We start from the raw sequence: 5,768 nt of genomic DNA, 5'->3' as shown, positions 1-5,768 counted from the left end.
AAATGTGAGTGAAATTAGAAATTTTTGGCCCACGCCTGTGGTATTTCCAATAATTCAATGATAATTATAAAGAACTCTCTTATTTCAGTTGGGTATCATATACAGAGACAACGCTCGAGCATACTCGTTTTGCGGTACTATCGAGTACATGACACCGAAAGAGGTACGAGGGGGCTTCGCAGGCCACAATATTGTGAGTGAGGATTTTTATATCTTATTTCCTAATGTACCTTTTACATAACACGCAAGCAGATATACGTATATTATTTTACATTATTTATTCGATTATGGATTGTTAGGATAGATACTTAGTAAATGTGTCTCAATAAAATCCATTTCCTTGGAATGCGTCGAGTTAACCATTGAATGTGTTGAATGATAATATTAAGTATGTTGATGAGTTCGCTAAAAGTTCATAACATTCTAACAATGTATTCTCAAACGAATCAAAAAACGATTATAATATAGATGATYCAAGATTATATTTGTATTGCTTACGTACATGTATATCTTTTTGCTACTTTATTTTCATCATCTTATCTGTATTTGTTTTCTTCTCAATTTAGCATTACTTAATGAGACGCTTACAAAATAGATGAGAGATTAATTAGAAAAAGATAATCTTGTATGTTCAATTGGACAAACGGGAGTGAATATATTTGATTATAAATTAACATTTTACCATTAGTCAGAAGTATGCTGATTATTATAAAGAAATACGGTGCATTTCTTGTGAAACAAAAARAAACAAAGAAAACCGAGTAAAGTACTTGATTTAGTAATTTTTTCGTTCGTGGATTTTGTGATTTTGCTACAAAATATATCATACCTAATTCTTCTTATTTAAAAAATAACACAAAATAAATAACAATTTTTKTTGTTCGTTTGTACATATAGTTACGTTGGATTACTTTACATTATATTCTTTGCGCAGAGTTTTCCATGTACACGAGGGTATTATTAAAAATGCTTTTAGAAATATCGACTGTTTTACCTGATGTGTGTGTGCGGTAATTGCTGTGAAAGATGCGAGTAATAAATGGCAAAGACTGAAAATGTTGTATACAAACTTAGGGAACAGACATGCTAACGAAAACCGTCTTGTGTTATTGATTCAAGATTGGTTCAATTAAAATTCTATGACGTTACTACCAAAGACGACTGAAGCAACATTGCTCCGTAAGACCAAAAAGAACTGTATATAACATTGAAATGGAGTTATGTGTATATACACCGATTACTACCGAATTGTATCTCATTTCATAATATAATAGATATTAATTATATATATAAATAAAAAAGTAAAAGATAAAAAATTATATATTGTATTTACTATATAACATTATATTAGGAAGAATTATATTCTCTTAAATAAAAAGAATATTTCTATTTAGGATTGTAAAAGTCATTAAATTTTGTAAGTTTAATCGTTTATTCAGAAGCAATGTAACATAGTAATTGATGATGATGCATTATATTTATTATGTTACAATAACGGAAGCAGATTCTCTTTTTCTAATGATATCTCATTGTTAAGGTATAAAGAAATTTTTCAAGAACATATATATGTATGTATATATGTATACACACACATATATTATATACAACGTTATATATACGAATTCAAGCTTGTACCATACAATAAAGAGTGCTGTTCAGTTGCGACAAGTACATACGAGAGACACCTACCTTTGTTACTATTGGTTATTAAATATATCATGATAGAATATTTATTTATATAATGTACCTTCTTAGTAATGGTTATTATTAACCTTGCACCCAAATATTCAATTAATGTAATAGACTACAAATTTTGATTTCCAGTACATTGTGCAAAGTGTAATTTTTAATATTAAAAATGTTATTCTTTACTTCGTATACACATAGTATTTCTACCATGTAACAAATGGGAAATCATCCATGTTTTTTCTAACGAATGAAATGAATTATTAGAAAAATTCAAAGATCGGAAGTGTACACCCCAGCTCCAATTAAAATTTAATACGATGCGTGCGCCGTAGGACGTTGTCTTTTTGCTGCTGCAATGTAAAAATTCTGTTCTGTTATTAGTTGAGCAAAAAGAAAGAACCTAAACGATAACAGAAACAAGAGACTTTTTAACAAATAAATAAAAAAATACGACAATGTTTAAGTTTTAATCGTTATAAAACGTGTGAATGAAATTGTTGGAATTATTAGCCAAAGTTCTAACCTGTAGAACGCTGTTAATACGATTGTAATATAGAGAGAAGTAGGGAGAAACAAAACGAAGGAGTGAACCGGCATTGATGGCTGAGCGTTGGCCAATCAGAGCGAATTATGGGCATTTGGAAGGGACGATGATATGAGATCAGCGCTAACAAAAGAAAAATCCTCAAGTGAACAGCGTTCGTAAAGAAGCATTTGGGAGAGAGAAAGCGAATTGCGCAAGTTGATTAGTCGAGAAGGGATACGCGTTGTTGGATGTGGTAGAGGTACTCGCGGGAGACAGTCGCCTCGATGTAGCGTCAGCACGCACCAAACGGTGCAATCTGTGCGTTCACGAACACCTTTTTTGCGATTGCGACGGTACGAGTTTCGTTTCGCCGTGATAAAAGGCTTGAAAAAAATCAACACGGTTATTATTTAACGGACGTGTTGCTAGAAAGTGCAGTAAGTTGAAGCAAATATGTCCACAGCTATCGGTAGCAAAAGACCTGGTAGTCCACAAAGCCCTACCCGTTATTCAAGATTACAAGAAATGAAAGATCTACAAAATCTGAACAATCGGCTCGCATATTATATTGACAAAGTGCGGCATCTCAGAGCGGAAAATTCCAGACTTAAGCGGCAAGTGCATACTACGAAGGAAACAACTACACGCGTGATTTTCAATGAAAAGTCTATGTATTTGTGGAAATTGTCCGATACTAGAAAATTGTTGAATAATACTGCCAAGGAACGAGCCATACTTGAGATTAATACCAAACGATTACGGGATACCAGCGAAGAACTTAAAAATAAGTGAGTATATTTATTCTGATTTTTCGTTCAATCGTTAGTAAATACGGACATGTTTATTTACCGCTTACATTACGATACATTGTAACGTATGTTAATATACGTTCAACCGGTAACACGGGTAACCGCGTGTTCAAGCCCATGACAAAAAAGCTTTGATCATGGAAATTAACAACATCCCACCTCTTAAAATAGTTAACCCATTGCTCTCGAAGTTTCTTTTCATTCATATTACTAGCAACTCAAAGCGATTATAGTGAAAAAATCATCTTCACATGTAAGGTAATGATACCGCAACCCTGACGCATTCGTCATTTGTCACCAACGGTTTAACATCCTACAACTAGTTTTTACGATTTGTTTTTGTTCTTATGTTAAAAACTGAAAATTATTTGCATTGTCTCCGTAGCGAAGCCCTCGAGTTTGAAGACAAATTTTAAATTGCTCTGCTCTGGAGCTCTCGAATGCAAAGGGTTAATAACGACACTAGTTACATTATTCGAACAAGAGCCAATACCGAAATAGGTAAACCGTCGATGGAAAAAAAACAATCCTCTAACCTTGCTCGTACAGAAAAGAGAATAATCAAAATAGATAATAGAAATTCGTGTACACATACACGCTTTCTCCTATATGTATATTTATATTCGCTTTTGTCTTACATCGCTTATTTCTTCATCGACGCTAAACACACGTACACACGCATGCACACATACTCTCTCATTCCTTCATATCATAACAACGGAGGACAACATTTCTTGTAGCTTTACCTATCAGGAAAACATCTTTACTTATTCTAGAAATAGTTCTGTAGATTGAGAAGCATTTTCGCCTTAATCTAGAAATACCTTGTTGTTGTCTTTTCTTTCCTGCTTATGTCACCTTAAACTACTTTTTCGTTAGAAATCTCCACTTCGCACCATCGCAAATAGCAACGGATATCATGATCGACGTGCTTAAGATCACGTACACTACAAGCATGTTTTTTTTTATTTTCTTACTTTAAGAAAGACTTCTTTACTTTTATTTACGAATAATGGGAAATACTCTGCTAACCTTTGCTCGTATATTTTGACTTGTTTTAAACACATTTGAAGCAGATTCGACATCGAGCAACATTGTTGGTAACAATAAGATTAACGCAATTAAATCATTCTTGTTCAATATCTTATTTGCTGCTTCTTAGAATAATTCAAAGTAAAAAAGTTTGATAATAAATTGTGGTTTGTAATTTCCTGCGGTACTATAGTTAAATCAAGAAAATAATGAGTTTGAAAATATGAATGAAATGTATTATTTTGAAATAGGAAAAAAAGGAAAGAACTCAATAATTTTCTTAATTCTTACGTTTGATCTAATTTAAAATGAGTGAGAGATAGGAGGTATCTTAGTTGAGAATAATGGGGAAGTGTGATATTTCGAGTTTCCTTCTTCTGGAAGGCACTTTTATTTTAGGATCAGCTTCCCGGTATCTAATTAGAAATTACGGGACTAGGAGAAATGCATTTCTTAGAAGTTTCTTTGCAAATGAGATGGTAAACTTCATTGATTATTACATTCATATTTAATGTATTATTACAGATTGAAGAAAAAGACAGAGGATTTGCAGATAGCCGAAAGAAATTTGAGTTTGTACGTAGCGAGAATCAATGATTTGAAATCTCAATTAACTCAAAATCAAATTACGCGTGAAAAAATTACGGATAAGAATAGAGAATTGGAAAATGAGAACGAACGTTTGAACGCAGCTTTGAACGATACCCGTCATCATCTGGAGGAAGAAACATTACAGCGTGTAAGATTTATATATCATATTCAAAGTTCAGTCTCAAAGAAGATCAAGTTTATGAACAGGAACATACCGAAATGCGTTCGAGGCGACAGGTACGTTTCTATTTATAATATATTTTTCGAAGATTTATTTCACATCATTTTTCTTGTTTATTTTTCTATTAATAATCTCTTACGTTTATATATTTTATTTAGGTTGAAATCTCCGAGATAGACGGAAGATTGGCCGAACAATATGAAGCTAAATTACAACAATCGTTACAAGAATTGCGTGACCAGTATGAGGCACAAATGCAATTTGTGCAAAAAAAATCGCGAAGAGATTGCAATGTTGTATGAAAATAAGATTAAAAACTTGACTTCACATGCTCAATGTAATAGCGATGCAGCCAGTACAACTATCAAGGAATTGAGACAAACGCGACCAGGAATTGATATTTTGAAGCAAAGAATCAACGAGTTTGAGGCCTTTAATGCTTTGAACGCGAGAATTCGGTAATAAAATATTTGCTCTTTTATACAGATTTGCCTATATTATTCCGTGCAAATATTAATAGAAACATATTTTTTTAGGGACTTGGAAAATCTACGTGAGAACGAACGTATTTACTAACGATTGAACGAAAAATCAGAATAAATATACTCACTTATTTTTAAGTTCTTCGCTGGTATCCCGTAATCGTTTGGTATTAATCTCAAGTATGGCTCGTTCCTTGGCAGTATTATTCAACAATTTTCTAGTATCGGACAATTTCCACAAATACATAGACTTTTCATTGAAAATCACGCGTGTAGTTGTTTCCTTCGTAGTATGCACTTGCCGCTTAAGTCTGGAATTTTCCGCTCTGAGATGCCGCACTTTGTCAATATAATATGCGAGCCGATTGTTCAGATTTTGTAGATCTTTCATTTCTTGTAATCTTGAATAACGGGTAGGGCTTTGTGGACTACCAGGTCTTTTGCTACCGATAGCTGTG

General features: G+C 33.0%; 1 pseudogene; it reads left to right on the top strand.

The window, feature by feature from the left end:
• The first annotated feature begins 1,973 nt into the window (after positions 1-1,973).
• LOC106791523 lies at positions 1,974-5,425 on the top strand (annotated as a pseudogene).
• The last annotated feature ends 343 nt before the right edge of the window (positions 5,426-5,768 follow it).

This window comes from Polistes canadensis, unplaced genomic scaffold, assembly GCF_001313835.1.
Source record: "Polistes canadensis isolate GaletaPanama2010 unplaced genomic scaffold, ASM131383v1 scaffold_314, whole genome shotgun sequence".
NCBI classification, from domain to species: Eukaryota; Metazoa; Arthropoda; class Insecta; order Hymenoptera; family Vespidae; genus Polistes; species Polistes canadensis.
The sequence above is the reverse complement of the archived record's forward strand: the minus strand, read 5'-3'. Positions and strand labels throughout refer to the sequence as shown.